This window comes from Miniopterus natalensis, chromosome 4 (assembly GCF_054644295.1).
Source record: "Miniopterus natalensis isolate mMinNat1 chromosome 4, mMinNat1.hap1, whole genome shotgun sequence".
NCBI lineage: Eukaryota > Metazoa > Chordata > Mammalia > Chiroptera > Miniopteridae > Miniopterus > Miniopterus natalensis.
This window is the reverse complement of record NC_142084.1, coordinates 24,343,281-24,360,170: the sequence shown is the minus strand read 5'-3', so window position 1 is coordinate 24,360,170 and position 16,890 is coordinate 24,343,281. Positions and strand designations below refer to the sequence as shown.

General features: G+C 40.2%; 1 protein-coding gene and 1 non-coding gene across 2 annotated transcripts in view; both read left to right on the top strand.

Annotated features, from left to right (window-relative positions):
- The window catches only part of CHSY3 (chondroitin sulfate synthase 3), a 242,683-nt gene that overhangs the window by 154,547 nt on the left and 71,246 nt on the right, over positions 1 to 16,890 (top strand). The gene's annotated exons all lie outside the window — the stretch shown is intronic.
- Positions 3,707 to 3,809, top strand: LOC148093228 (U6 spliceosomal RNA). The gene has a single exon (XR_015714510.1). It is a non-coding gene; the product is annotated as a U6 spliceosomal RNA (small nuclear RNA).

The window sequence follows — 16,890 nt, the reverse complement described above, 5'->3', positions numbered from 1 at the left end:
ACCTCCCCAGGAGGCAGATGAGCCATGATCTTTGGTACCCTCAAAACACTAACTGGTTCCTTACATGAGATATGGGAAAATGCTTTTCTCCCTGTCCTGCTGCAATTGTCACACTATGGCAAAGAAGTTAGTTTGGGGAACAAATCTGAATTACAAATGTCGTAATATAGAAAGTACTGGCAGGCCTACTCTACTGATAAGCCAGACTTGCATAAATTGGCCGAAACCCACTGTCATTTCAGGATAGTCTTGAGCTGGAACCTCTATGCTGATGATGTTTAGGTTTGCACCTCTGTATAAAATACTCAGAGCTTTCTTTGCTGTAAAGTATAAACCCAAAGGGACTATATATTCTCTATTCCTAAGACAGAGTATTCTTTTGATTCTTCAAAGTACTAAAATGTGGACTTTTAAAAAAATTTATTGATTTATTTGAGAGAGAGAGGAACATCTATTTGTTGTTCCACTTTATGTATTCATTGGTTGATTCTTGTATGTGCCCTGCCTGGGGATGGAACCTGCAACCTTGGCGTATCTGGATGATGCTCTTACCAACTGAGCTATCTGTCTGGCAGGGCCAAATGTGGACATTTTTAATGTACCCAGGACATTCCTAACCATCTTTCACTTTATATATTAGCCTTTTCTATGACCTGCGACATTTATTATTCAGTTGAATTTAGAATGTTTTCTTATGCCTACTGTTGGAAGGCCCTCGAGATAAAAATATGAAAAAGGCATGGTTCAGTCTTCTAGAACTTCACTCTGTAGGAGAGTCAGACACAGAAATTTAGATGTATCAGCGCATGTTATCATTTTTGAAAAACAAACACTATTTAGTTTATTTGAATGATCTGTCCACATAGAGGTTCTTTGTAATCATGGTTTTTTAAAAGTGTTTAATATTATTTGTAAATATTAAACACCGCTACTCCCATATAATTAATTATATTTCCCACTTAAAAAATATGCACATATACTAGTACTAATAATATCTGTTGTTATTGTTACTGTTATTGCATATGTGGTTGTATTAGGTGCTACGTATGCTTGAACTTGCGTAATTATTACATCAACCTTGGTAGTTACACGTTATGTGGCTTATTTTACATAGAAAGAAATGTATGAGACATGTAGTGGGTGGCCCAGAATCACACGGCAGCTGGCCCAGGGCAGCAGTAAACTTAGTGCTTTGGACGTGACCTCCTCTGCTTGTTTATGCCTCAGGGAGACAGCATCTTCTCAAAGAGCGTTGTTTTTTTTTTCATCCTTGTGTCTTTTTGTAGCCACAGGTAGTAACTACCGGGAAGCATGCTTTGAGAGATTGCTATTTAAGCATAGAAAAAATCCACATAATGATCAGCAAAAGTGGTTTTGAAAACTTGTTTCCAGCTGATTAAAATGTATTGCGTCTCTTTTATTTCCTTCCTAACACCCTGCCAGTTACTGTCTCCCATCCCTCTCACCATCATGCGCCACCACCCGCAATAGCAACAAAATCACCTACTGCGTGCAGAAATGCACAGCGCTGTCTGCGCGAGCCATGTGGGGTGGGCAGACTCCGAGACCCCGCGGCCCTTCCAGCAACCTGCCTGCTCCCCAGGCGCAGGGCCTGCGGCCGCGTGGAGGCAGGAGAGAGGCTGGCATTTCCCTCCTTTGCCCTAAGCACCCGTGCTGGACGATGGGCTGCTCAGAACATTCCTAATGTAAACAGTCAAAGAGGGAAAAACTAGCAACAAAAATTCATGGTGTAGTTTTTGAGCTATTCAGATCCAGTTAAAGGCTAAATCTAAGCGCTAACGTAGTTTAGAACAACAGCATCTCGTAGCTTTACTCTACCGACTTTCAGATACATCATCATCATCATCATCATTATAACATGGTTAAAATACTCTACTTAATTCTAATTAATTCCAAACCATACACCAGGATATTTGAAGCAAAAGCTTGCTTTGGTTGGGGTTTGGGGGGCAGGGCAGCATGGAGAAACTTTGGGGGCGATGAAACTGTCCTACAGGACTGGAACTGTGGAGACAGACACACAATTCCATGCATTTGTCAAAATCCATAGAACTGTATACCACAAAAAGTAGATTTTACTCTAATTTTTTTTAAAAAAATGAAATGAATTAGGAGATGGGACAAAAGATAGAATGCAGGCTGTGACCAATGAATCAAACTATATTACACATGAACCACATAAACACATTGAAGAAAGGAGCTGATCTGAAGTAACTTTGGAAAACAGTGCTTTAACTGGATACCATGTGTTCATGACCAAAAGAACTGTGCACAAGCACTGTGACCTAGTTTGTGAATTTGTTTCTCATAGGCATATTAGTAAGGAATTGTGAAACAAATTTACATGTATACTAGAGTGGAACAATAAATAAATATATCACAGATAACGAAGGCCAGGCTTCCTGCCGTCAGTAAGAAGTTACAAAAGAGAAAGGAGGCAAAAGAGCCCAGGGGCACTGGATTAGACGCAGAACTATCAATGCGGATGCATGAAAGGCAAACATACACAGAGAAATAGATACAGAAATATAGATGCTTGTGTATGCATGAGTTAATATACATTAATGTATTTCCTAGCTCTCTTCACCGAAGGGACTAGAATCAGAGATTTCCCCACAGCAATGAGCACACTTAGTGCTCATCTGGTTTCTAAATACCATTCTGTAATAAAAAGAACTAGAGGGTCCTTGGGTTGATTTCAGGATTGGGCAGGGAAAATACAAGATGTGTATAGAGGCCCCAAAGTGAGGGGTGCTATAAAGAAGGGTAGGAAATGAGGCATATAGAAAGAGGCACAGGAGCCAACTGGAAAGAGCTTGAACAATGAAACAATGATAGTATCGGATTATAATCCAAAGAAAAGAATAAATATCTATGAGCCCATATTGTTATAAATAAGTAAATAAAAAAGACGGTAAAGGGGACCACATATATGGTGACAGAAGTAGACTAAATTTGGGGTGATGAGCACACAAAACAATATACAGATGATTTTTATAGAATTATACACTTGAAACCTATAGAATCTTATTAACAAGTGTCACCCCTATACATTTAATTTTAAAAAGAAATATAAATTATAAATAGAAAATCTCTATTAGAATTCCACAGTAATAATTGCTGCAGGTAAGACCCATTAATGGATGCTAAAATTAGTGGGCAAAAGTTTAAGCAAAAACAGATTTGTATAGTCTCGAAGTATCTCCTGCAACATAGTTAATAATTACAAATGGAAAAATAGTATTTTTACATTGGACAGTCTTGTTCACCACTATCTTAGCCAAGGTTAACATCACCACTAGCGCATACTATCATAATGAACACTCTTGATATAATGCACTGGGAAGGACAAATCTAAGTGGTATCACTCCAGATAATCTATCATAATTTCATCATGTGAAAACACACAAGCAAAACTGAGGAACAATCTACAAAATAACTGACCAGCACTCTTCAAGGGTCTCAAGGTCACGAAAGACAGCGAAGGTTGAGGAAGTGGCACAGATTCCAGGTGACTATAAGGAGGCAGGACAACTAAATGCAATATGGGATTGTGAATTGGATCCTGGGACAGAAAAATTACATTTCTGGAAAAACTGGAGGAATCTGAATAAGTTTAGTTAGTAGGATTGTATCAAAGCTCTAAATTTTTATAAATTCTCTATGGTTATGTAAGCGGTTAACAGTACTCGCTTCAGCAGCACATATACTAAAATTGGAATGATACAGAGAAGGTTAGCATGGCCTCTGAGCAAGGATGACAAATTCATGGAGCACTTCATATTTTTTTATGAAATAAAATAAATAATTATTAAATTTTTTTTTTAAAAGATGTGAACATAGGGGGAGGCTTGGGAATTTGCTCTACTATTGTTGTAACTCTTCTTTAAGTCTAAAGTTATCTCAAAATAAAGTCTTTTTTAATTTTAATTTTTTCCTATCAAGTATACTTTTCAAAATGTGCAATAAAACTTTTGCCAACCATTTCTTCTACGTTTTTATTAAATGAGCAACCACCACCTGCAGATAGAAGCAGTATCGTCATCTTCCATTTGTAGCAAAACTCAGCCTCTTCATCCCAAGTGCAAAGCTGGTTACTTCTAAATGGTCTTAATGGGGAGAAGGACCTGGAAGACATGCCTTGACTAAGACACTGAATTATCCACAAATCATGATGTCATTCTTTTCTCTTTATAGTACTATCATTTTTATTGTAGTTCCTCTTTTTCCTGTTCTAATTGTGGTTTATAATACTTTGATATTTAAGCGCATCCTTTTAGTGTATTTTAAGGGCCCAATCTGGTTTTTTGGCCCCCCGAGAGGCATTCACAGGCACACACAGAAATCTGGAATTACCGACTATTCAAGGAGCCCTATTCTATTTTTAATTAAATGTTTAATTTTGAGATAATTGTAGATTCACATGCAGTTGTAATGCATGAGTTTTCCCTCAGTGGAGACATCTCCCAAAACTATAGTACAGTATCACAACATCACAACAAGATGTCTTAGGACATTTGGACTGCTGTAACAAAAATACCATAGACCGGGAGGCTTAAATAACAAACCTCTCTCAGAGTTCTGGAGGCTGAGGAGCCCTAGGTCAAGGCACCAGCCGATTTGGTGTCTAGTAAGAGCTGGCTTCCTGGTTCACAGGAGACCGTCTTCTTGCTGTGTCGACGCGTGGTCGAAGGGGCAGGGGAGCTCTCTGGGGTCCCTTTTGTAAGGGCACTAACCCCATTCATTAGAACTCTACCCTCATGACCTAATCATCTCCCGAAGGTCAACCTCCAGGTTCCATCACATTGGGGATTAGGTTTCAGCATATGAATCGGGGGCCACAAACATTCAGTTTGTAGCACAGGGTATTGGTACAGTCAAGATACAGAGCATTTCCAGCCCCTGAAGCGTCCCTCAAATTGTTTTTTTATAGCCACACTCACTTCCCTTCTGCCCCACCCCCTCCTTAATCCCTGGTAACCATCAAACTGTTCTCTATTTCTATATGCGCATTTAAAAATAATAATTCATAAAGAAAGATTGGTTTGCCTGCTTCCCAGTGAAAGGCAGCCTTTCTCCTATAACTTGGAAGGTAGATGCTGCCACATTTATAGACTATTTGCAGAACTTCAGTCTGTCAAGTTGGGTGTTTGTGAGAGTTGGTGCCCTCATGGTTTGGTGGCCAATTCATAGGTCTCAGCACCAACCTACCAGGGATCAAATATTCACTCTCTCTTACTGGCTGTATGACCTTGGACAAATGGAAAGACTTCTCTGAAATAAAATTTTCTCATTTGGGAAAGGGAGGAATGAGGACAATAAACACATTTACCTTAAAGTCTGGAGAGAGAACTACATGAGACAGTTTAAGTAAATTACTCAGCGTAGCAACTGATACGTACTAATTCTTCTGGAACGTGATGGAGGTGACTCCAGCAGAGTTCAGGAAGTGAGGAGAAGGCAAGTGACACCTGAAAACCCAAATTTCTGACTCTACTTTTTCAAACCCAGGAGAAAAAAATCAGATTTATATAAAGTTATTCACCAAAAGGAATCAAGATATTTGAAAGTATGAAATTAGAATTAAAATGAGAAAGGATCCTTGATCAATAATTTAACTTTGAATAATAGTGAGTCTTGATTATTTGCTTTTCTTTGTCAATAATCTGAACTTATCTATGAGTGTCCTTGAAATTTTTTAACTATTAGAATTTCCCTTTAAAAAATGGCTTTGTTTTACAATGTGGGCTTGACTTGGCTTTGCGGCACAGCCCTAAATGTGCACCTGGACAGATTTAAATCCATTCTCTACTAAGCATGGGGATCTCAAGAGCAGTTGGGCAGAGCAGTGCCTATAATTGATCTAACATATTGGTAAATCAACACATTCATTCCCCCTGTGAGTCATGCAGCTCCATACATCTAAAAATAAACTTTAATTCTACCTCCTACAAACTGGTCTGAAGACTATCTGCTAATGTTTGTTTGGCAGTTGATAAAAATGGAATAATTATATTGAATTTGTTTTTCTTACTGGCATTTCCAACACTCCCTTCCAAGCAGCTCTCTTGGGGAAAATATTAGGAAAGTAATGCTTTCCATTTTCCGCACCTCCTTTGGCTGCTAGCAGCGTGGAAGCGGAGATGTGTTCATTGTTAGTCATATCTTCTTTCACCAAAACTGGACCACATTTTACCACAGATGCCAGGGATCTAGTGGTTGTGTGAAGTCTTACAAAATTCTCAAAACTTACATGGTTTCACAGTGACAATGAACTAGGAATTTCCCTTACCTTTACGTGTGAATTAACATATCGGTTTGCACATGAATGTGTGAGAATGGTTTTAGTTTAAATGTAATTCATTCTTTTATATATGCAAGTCATTACCTATAAAAGTGAGGTTGAGCAAGCGATCTTTTCATTTCTTTTAAAACTATGTGAGGAGGTGTCTATTATTATAAATTGCACTTGTGAGCCTAGAATTGAGTCAGAGGCAAATGATGAAGCATTTCCAGGGGATGTTCCTCGCAGAGACTCTCAGGCTGAAATCGAGGGGTTAGCAATGACACCCAAGAACCATGTGGCTCTCTTGAGGCCAGACTCCGCCAAGCTGTCAGAGCTGCCTGGTGAGGGTGGCAGAAGCTCTGGCACCGCTGCAATGAGTCCCTGGGCACCTGCCATTTATTCTTCACTTTATGAAATGGTCACAAGATATAGAGAAAGTTTTGCAGGGAGAAACTTAGAAAATACTGCATTTGGGAAAACTTCAAGGCTTCGTGGGAGAATGTTTTTATGAGCACAGGGATTCTGGATGGGAGTATTCATATAGAGACATGAAAAGGAGGCTTTCAGTGTCCTCGATTTGAAGGTTTAGACTTCTGTTTCATTTATATGTTTTATGCTTAATGTATCAAAGTATCTGTCAGTTGATTATTGATTTGTCTCTAGATTTCCCCTAAAGCTTGAATAGAAGAGCCAAATTTATGCCCCTTAGTGAAAAGAGTTGAATAGAGCAGCTGCTGTTAATTGAGTGCGTATTATGCTCCAAGCCCTGGGTTAAGTGGTTTGCATGAACTGTACCATTTAATCCTCGAACTAACCTTATGGAGTTGATATTTCATCATGAATGTTATAGTAAGCGGAGGCTTAAAGAAGAGAAGTAACTTAACCCAGGTTGTAAATATCTGGGGACTGTATGCTTTGTAAATGTGTAAAGTACACTTAAAGAAGTCTTAAAAAGCTATAATTTGTTGATTTATTGATTTAATCAAACATCAACTGTACCAGTAATGAAAAAGCTCACTTCACCTTTGCCTTGAAATATAAATGTTTCTCTGATCTTATCTGGTCTAAATTTCTCGAGTTGAGGCACCCCCAGGGTATAAACTACCTCTTTGAATCTAAATATATTGAGCAGTCCCTACAGTGCTCTTTAATTGAAAACTAAGACTGCTAGCAATTGTCTGGCGGCTGGAGCATCTCCAAGGAGCTGGCATTCAGCAGACTATTTCTTCATATTCCCATTTTCTCACTAGTGATCACATGCTGCAAAATCTTGAAAAATTCATCCATGGTTTTGTTTTGTTTTTCTATTTAACATGGTCAAAGAGTAATTCCATCCAGATTAATGACCAAATAAATGCCACCTTTTCCTTTCTCACTTCCCCCATGGAAAAATAGTGTGTGTACCGTTCCTATTACCATCGACTGAGCAATTACTACAAACTTTTGAGAAACACTGCACAGCACAAAGTTTTTCCTGGAAAAAAATCACCAAAATGCCATGACCGTATCAATCAAATCTATAAGATATTTTTCAAATTATCTTGAAGGTTAAGCCTCCCAAGTAAGATAGCTCAAGTAAGTCGTTATATTTAGAAATTCACATGTAGATACATAATTCTGTCATTATATAATAAAAGGACATTGGGAAATCACTTAATTGCACTTACTTTCAGTATTTTGACTTAGGAAGTGTTTGAACCCTGTCAGTGGCTGAAAATTAAGCCATATTAACTCTATCATTCTTCAATTTTTATGAGACTTGGCATGATTAGCTGCTCCCTCTGCCTTATTTGAAAAGGATCAGAATATTTAATTTTTGCATTTGACAGCATGTAAGGGATCTTGAAAATAAGACTGCGGCGAGAAAAGCAGCATTGTGTGTAGCACTGTGACATTGAAGTGCTTCGCTGTCACCTTGAAGACGTCAGTTATATATTTTTTTCACCAAGATATGGTCAAAGCGTTTAACTTCCAGTTATAATATGAGTAAGTTCTGGGGATCTAATGTAGAGCATGGTGACTGTCATTAACAGCACTGTATTATATACTTGAAACTTGCTGAAAGTAGATTCTAAATGTTCTCGCCACACACACAGGTAATTACGTGGGTGATGAGCTGTTAACTCACTCTGTTGTAGTAATCATTTCACAGTGTATAATAGGTGAAATCATTACATTGTACACCTTAAGCTTACACAATGTTATGTCAATTATATCTCAATAAAGCTGGAAGCAAAAAGAAGTGATCACAATATACAGGTAGAATTGAGCTCGGTATCTGTCACGAGACTGAATTATATCTAAGTTAAAGTATAACTCCTTACTTCTTAACTTATTAATACATTGAACTTTAAAATCTTTCAAAGGTGACCTTTTTTATCACTGATTGTGAATACTGCTATAATTAAACAACAGTAAAATGTTTACTATTTCATAAATCAATGTAATTTGAAATTCTTTAATAAATTAATATAATTCAAAAACCTTACCAGGAGTTAACAACTGAGATAGATTCTCTTTTTGTTTTTTAACCACTCTCCTACCAAAAAAATAGAATTCAACTTAGTGAGCAATAATATCTTCAATCGTTTTATCAGAAACCTCGTTTGCTTTATTTATGGTGTAGAGTAGGAGAAAGATAGTGATTCTGCTTTCAGCTGGGGCTCGTAACCTTGCTGGTTTTTAGACACATGCCTGATATTTTATCTGCTAGATAGAAAAGCACGGTTAATAGGATGGGATCATGTGACCTCGAATCGTCCTTGAATCTAAAGCCGAAGCGTCAGTTATGAATATGGTTGAGGTGGAATTCAAGCTCCTACATGTTGGCCTGGTTGCGGGGAAGGACCCGGGGCCGGGGGGCCGGGGATCTTCTGGCCTGTGCTGCTCAGAACTTCATTCTGCTCCCTTTCTTGGGGACCTTCTTACCCGCGTGTTTTCCTAGCAGTTCTCTCCCTGGGAGGACTATATAATGCCCCTAGCGAAGTGTACCGGTTGAGGCTGAAAGTGTTTACCGAGGAACTCAACAGGCAACAAAAGGGTTATTTGCCTAACAAAAAATTGAATTACATGCCCTCTTAGAAAAATCCGGCTGCTTAGCTTCCCTGCGCCCAGACGCAACTACGGAGTCAGCCAGATGAACACACGGCAGAGGCTAATCAAGAGACTCCTACTGGGAACCAGCCACTCGCTCTCACAGCCACCGCTAGAATGTTGACATTTCCTAGCAGGAGCGTGTTCTGTGGTCTTGTTTAACCTTCTCGCCACATTTGCGAGTTGTGTGACAAACCTGCTTGTGCAGGAAGTGGGTCGTATGCAATCCAGGAGTGAAGGGAGCTGTGGGATTCTGAAATTAATGCGTTGTGAAGGTTCTCTTAGAATTGCTTCGGTGGATTCTTTGCTTCTGTGGTATTGTGCCGTGCTGAGAGCAGAGAGTAAGATAAATGTATGAAGGCAAGTGGGCCTTAGAAGGCTTGCATAGACGTTCCCTTCGTGAGCTGCAGTTTCATTATTATTATAATAATCTTTGTATATGTTGGGCCATTCGAGTCCCTCATTTTTTGCTGAGCACACTCTAGACCTAGGAAATGAGGTAGCATCGTGTTATCGGATGTGTTAAGAGAGAAACCTCTCACAGTTGGAAGAAAAAAATAGAGATATGTATGTGTATGTGCGTATAAACTGTTTTTTCACTGAAAATGAAATCTTTTTAGTGTGAAAAGTCTTAAAGTGCTAGTACACATAGAGGATTGTGAGTGTTATGCATAAGTTTACCTGAGGGCTTTGGCTTCTTACATAGAGGCAAGCCTTGCTTTTGGTATTAGCATTTCACTCTGTTATAAACTATCACCCTAATTCTGACTCTCCCTTGTTTTGTATATGCCACATTTCTTGAGCTTGTGAAGATCCGTTGTTTGCTCTGTGATCATTCATTAGTAATGAAGTTGCCAGGAATGTCTGATACGTTAAAAATGTCTTGTAGACACTGTACTGTATCTTAAAAGTAGCAGCTTGTTCTGGGCAGAGAGTAAATGTGTGTTGATGGACTTTAAACACTTCTTTTTCATAAATGGCCAAGTGCATCTGCTCTTTTGGTAGTTAAACTTGAAAGCACATTTTTATGTTAATTTTAGTTCAGTTGGGTTTTTTAAAGTTGATTTTTGCTTTGGGAGGCTTACCTTTTACTGCTTCTATCACCAGCTCATAAAACTCAGCAGAAGCGTAGATAGCGTGATTATTCACGTTAATGAAAAAAAATGCTCCCACAATTTTTGCCAGCAGATTAAAATGGAAGCTGTTGATTAAACACATATTTCAGCACATCTTCGCTGTGGTGTTTCCTTATGGGAATCCTTTCTCACCAAAGAGCTCTCACACATTCATATGTGGCTTCAGGAATGAATTAACGCTCTTCATCAAATTAACTAAATGTGTTCTCAAATACCACCCGCTATCACCAATGTGCTTTGTTGACGAAACGTAATGAGACTCAAAAGAGAAAAATTGGGGGCTTGGGGGCTGGGGAAGAAATTGCCTTGTTTCAGGGGAGACTTCACAGCAAAAGCCATAGTGGGAGACGTCAGGTAACCAGGGAGAAGAGGACTGCCACGAGCACAGGCATGGGGTGGGGTGACTAGGACCTTGGATTTCCCAGAACATTTTTTTTTTTAAAAGGTGCTATCGCAAGTGCTAATGTGAGACAAATAGGGTAAATTCAAGCTAACAAAGGCCTCAGTTGATAGGGGAATTTGGGTTAGATTTATCAGGTCAAAGAAAGTCTTGCTGCTGGAGCAGAGTGGCCTAACTGGTTTTTAGGGATGATTAATGTGACAGCAAGGTGGTGATCAATTGGCAGTGGAAAGTGCAAATATGAGATTGAGGATGAAGTGTGAGCTCTGTCAGCAATGCTCCTCTAGGGACACCCTTTCTCTCTCTCTCTTTGCTCCCCTTTCTCTCTTCTCTTAATAATTTGAACGCAAGAATTTCAGAGCTGCAAGGTACTGTTTTATTTCAGATATCTAATGTTTGGACAAAATGATGGTGCCCTACCAGAGTCATTCATTGAGATAGAAATGGTCCCTTGGTAAGCAGTTTGCTGTTCACTTCCTGCTTCACACCGACGTTTGTGCTGTGGCATAGTTTGTGGCTCTCTGAGTCAATCCAGGTCCAACTGTGTACAGCTGACCCTTGAACAACACAGGTTTGAACTGCTTGGGTCCACCTATATGTGGATTTTTTTCAATAAATACGTTGGAAAATTTTTTTGGAGACTTGTGACAATTGGAAAGAACTTGCAGACAAGTTGCATAGCCTAGAAATATCAGGAAAATTAAGAAAAATTCAGGTATGTCATGAATGCATAAAATATACATAGGTACTAGGGTATTTTATCATTTTTCAACCATAAAATATATAAAATATATTATAAAAAGTTAAAATTTATCAAAACTTATGTACTTGACACTCTTCGCAGTCAAGAGAAACGTAACCACATATAAAGATGTAGTTTAAACCATAACTGCATAAAATTAACTGTAGCACATACTGTAATAATTGTGTACCTGCCTCCTGTTGCTCTTGTGGTGAGCTCAGGCCTTCTGAGTGGCCACTTAAAACGCCATGTGGCATTAATCATCTCCACGTGAGCGGTTCTCTCGGCAGGAAATTGGGTATCACAGTCAAAAGTGATCTCTCACAGCTCTCGCATATTTCTCGCTGTGTTTAGTGCAACACCGTAAACCTTGAATAACACCATGGGACCCATACGAAGTGCCGCCAGTGAGCTGGAAGTGCTCCCAGGAAGCAGAGGAAAGTCATGACGTTACAAGGAAAAGTTCACTGTGCACTGTAGACCCAGGTCTGCGGCTGCAGCCTCCCAGCATTCAAGATAAATGAGTCCAGAGTAAGGACCACTGTGAAAAAAAGAAAAGGGACTTTGTGATGCCCCGGCTGCATTACACCAGTAGGTGTGAAAACTTCGCACTTTTTGCAAAATATCTTCTTATCTTGTATTGAAAATGCAGCTTCTGTGTGGGTGCAGGGTTGCTATAGGAAAGGCACACCTAAAGACTCTCATATGACCTGAGAAAAAGCAATGGCACTTTATATGACAACGCAAAAGGAAGGTGAAGGATCTAAAGCTGGAGAATTTATTGCCGCAAAAAATGGTCTCTCATAATTTTAGAAAGAGGCGGCCTAAAAGATATCAAGATAACAGGAGAAGCAGCTTCTGCCCACCAAGAAACAGCAAACGAGTTCCCAGACACCATTAAGAAAATCATTGAGCCCGGCCGGTGTGGCTCAGTGGCTGAGCAGTGCTCCATAAACCAAGAGGTCACTGGTTTGATTCCCGGTCAGGCCACATGCCCGGGTTGTGGGCTCCATCCCCAGTGCAGGAGGCAGCCAGTCGATGTTGATCTTTCATCAGCGGAAGCATTCAAGGACCAATTGCCTGCTGATGAGTGCTAAAAGAAGAGATTTCCAAAACGAGGGAGCTCCTGGCTCAAAAAGGTAGTGAACCTGGGGAAAACCTAAGGCAGGAGTCTCTTCCCTTCAGCAAACATTACTGAAGCTCTTCAAAACGGCATCCAGAAGATGGCCCTGAGCGAGAAGGCTCTGGAAGCTCTGTCACTGGGGAACAGAAAGAAAATCAGTGAAGGGACTTCCTGGGCAGAAATGTGTTTTTGCAGTATTCCATCTAGAATTTCCTTAACGTGAATTTAGTAACTATTAGCGGTGATCGTTTAATGAGAGATAAATCCAACAATACAAAGCTCCCAAGGTTCTGTCCCTAGCCTATCGATTTTCAGCTGCACGTAAAAAAGAAGGGAAGAAGATGATTTACTGATCATTATAAAGACGTAACATTGTTTTGTGCTGAAGTCGCCGTATTTCCAACGCACAACAATGAAGGTGTCAGTCGTAGACCTGGAACGAGACCATTTGGGGTAGGATACTTAAGGCTGCACCAGCCTCTGTACAGGGATCCTTGAACTGAAGCCTTGCCAGGCAAGCCCGCCCCCGTGCCACGGTCAGAGGTAGAGCAGGGGGAGGTAGATCGATGGGAAAGAAAGCTAAATATTTATTTAGGTACAGCTTTTAAAACAGGTAGCAAGGCTTCCTGACTTTCCCATGGCATACTTTTATCTGGCACCTGCGTCCTGGATTATTCTTTTTGGTCCATTCTGGATTTAAAAATCTATATATGAAAAGCATCTTGGAAAAAAAAATCATTGAAGACAAATCTGATCAGGTTTTTAATGAAAAGTGCCCTATTCTGGACAAAACATGCCACATAGGACATTTATTAGTAAGGAAGGAGAAGCAAGCTCCAGGATTGAAGGCGGGAATGGACAGGCTGACTCTGCCCTTTGGCAGATGCCGCCGGGTTTATGATCAGGACCACCCTTAACGAAAGATGCCAGCCCCCGAGCTTTGAAGGGAAAGGTAAACGCCAGCTGCCGGTCCCTACAAGGCCTGGACAATGAGAACTTCTTTCGGGGTTGGTTCCATCAGCGCTTTGTCCCTGAAGTCAGGAGGCACCTTGCGAGTAGGGACTGGGACTGCCTTTTCGCGTTCTTTCCACACTGGACGCGACCCTGGCCACCCGAGTGCCCCGTGAGTTCAGCACTGAAGATGGCCAAGAGTCTGCTTTTCCCCACACAGAGCATCTCCAATTCAGCCTCCAGGCCAGGGCATAAGGACTTTAAGGCTCGTTACACATGGCAGGTACTCCATGGAAAGGATTGTCAACACTCGGGGGCAAAATCCTGACCGCGAGAACATCATGAGAGCCTGGAGGGACCGCAGCATTGACGATGCCATCCTTCAGGCGCCTGAAACGGTAAATGCCTGCGGAGAAAACCGTCCAGATGCTGTGCGCGACTTCACGGGATTTACTGCGGAGCCAGTGAAGATCGTGGGATTGTGGAGGGGCGCGGTGGGAAGGCTTTCAAGCTATGGATCTCGGAGAAATTTAAGAGCTAACAGACACCGCACCCGAGGAATTAACAGAAGGTGGAAAAGTAATTGGTACTCTATGGAAACGTTTTTAGAGAGAGGAAGAAGCAAAAACACCGGATGGAAATTACGCCGTATTTCTGTAAAGTTACACGGAGCACGCCCGCCTCTCCCACTCCTCCTTCCACCTCCTCCGCGTCCCCCTCTGCCCCTCTGAGGTGGTGGGGTTACCCCCCCCGCCTACTCAGTGGGAAGACAGCGACGATGAAGGCCTTTACGGCGGCCCACTCCCCCCGATGAGCCACCACGCCATGTAGTTCATAAACGTGTACGAGTGTGTGAATGTCTTTATGTGAAAAATCCGATCAGCTATACAGCAAGAACTGTATGGGACGTTTTTGTCGTCATCGTGATCATCGCCATGGAGGACATCGTGTGCAAGACTTGTATGGAAATAGAAGGCCTATGCTTACATTTGCATCAGGGGGCGATATTTAATATAAAATTTAAAATGTGTTTGCTTTCTTGCTGTTTTATCACTGCTTTCAAAGAATTACATTGCCGTACAGTGTGCTTCACTCTCTTGTAATGGGAGAAACTACCCATCAGCCTATCGTCACAGTAAGTGAGGGTTTTTAATGTAACAATATTTCTGGTATTATGTTATGAATATAATTGTAATACTGTATGCCATAAAAATTTTAAAACAATTTATTCATTAGTGTACAGATTTGGCTATCATGAAATAATCGTATCAGTTACACTAGGCTACTATAAAGCAATCATACTGCTGCTGCTTTGTTATTAATGCAGGAATCATTATACTTGTAAATAAACATGAATTTTTTTCACATTATTTTGTCATTTGATGTCTAGTGTTAGTAATATGCATATCACCTAGGGTTTTTTGTATCGTATAGAACAGTATTGATGTAGGCACCGACAGACAGATGATTCATCTTGTAAACAGACAATGTAAACTCACGATATCAATAAATATAGCACAGTACTATAAATATATTTTCTCTTATAATTTTCTTAACATTTTCTTTTCTCTACCTTAGTTTGTTATAAAATTACAGTATATAGTACCTGTAACATAGAAAATATGTTATTGGACCATGTTTGATCCAAGAGTTTGGTCAGCAGTAGGCTATTATTAGTTCACTTTGGGGAGAGTCAGAAGTAATATGTGGATATTTGACTGTGTGAGGGTCCTCACTCCTAACCTCTGCATTGTTCAAGGGTCAGATGTACAAAGGTGACAGACAGAGATTTATTACTAACCTCAAGGAAGGCCTGCATGACGGAACAGAGCTCAATTCAGTACTGGTTTTGTAAACAGTAAGCCAAGTTATAAGTGTGTATTCATTATACTAAGTATGTACTATAAAGTTTAAATTAAATATATGTTAAGAATTTTTTTAAAAAAGGCCTGCATAGCCCAGCCGGGTGTGGCTCAGCGGTTAAGCATCGACCTAGGATCCAGGCGATCAGGGTTCGATTCCCGGTCAGGGCACATGCCCGGGTTGCGGGCTGCAGCCGATCGATGACTCTCTCATCATTGATGTTTCTCTCTCTCTCTCTCCCTTCCTCTCTATGAAATCAATAAAGATATATTTAATAAAAGAACAAAAAGGCCTGCATGAAATAACACATTGTCAGAATTAAGTGTCATGGAATTAAGCATAATGTTGAATCATATGCAGTGTTTCATTCCCAAAATGGCTTGTGGCTATGCTGTTATATTATGCACATTCCTGTGCAGTAGCTACTAACTAGATATTAAAAATTGTATTTACATTTATAGCCTCTTGACTCCAGTTAAAATTCTGGCAGAGTTCACTAAAGTGTTCCATCTTCAGTCATCACTTCTCAGCTGCATTTATGCCATTGTTATGACCAATGAATCATGTCCAGATTATCTTATGGAAACATCGAATGTAAGACAAGGTTATTAAAACAAAGGTGGAGATCGAATTATTCTTGAAAAGGTGGTATGTAACAATTCAAGTATTCTGTTCTTGAAGTCCCAGTAATTGGCCAGCTATGTCCAGTTATAATTGCATCCCGATGCCTTTCTCTAGCATTCCCCAAAGAACTAGGATATCGTTGTTTTCTTTCTAGTGAACAGCTTTTCGTTTTTACATATTTTTCATTTTGAATATGTGAGTGTTTCACTCTGACTGAGATTCTTACGTAGCCTCGCAAAGGAAACAAGTCCAAGCGGATTTAGATGTGAGATTAAGAGTCTCGGGCTCCTTTCAGAAAATAGTTGCTAATTGTATTATTTTACTGTACCACATGATGCATTTAATCAGCCACATTAACTGTAAGAGAATTTTATTTTATTAGTTGTATGAAGCAGTGCTTAGCTTTGCAATGGCTTGAGTGAGTGTATTACACTGCCATGCACTTTGGCTTTTTCATTAATTCACATAATTTCAGTGCTTTTGAATGGTGTAAATGATCCTCATCACAAAATCCTTTACTTCTTGTTTAGGACATACTGCCCCCTGCTGTGCAGGAGGAGGATCCACACCCCATGGGGACACCAGTTATGTGCCAGGCACTGTTCAAAGCACTGGGGACACAGCAGGGACTAAAATAGATCAGTCCCTTCC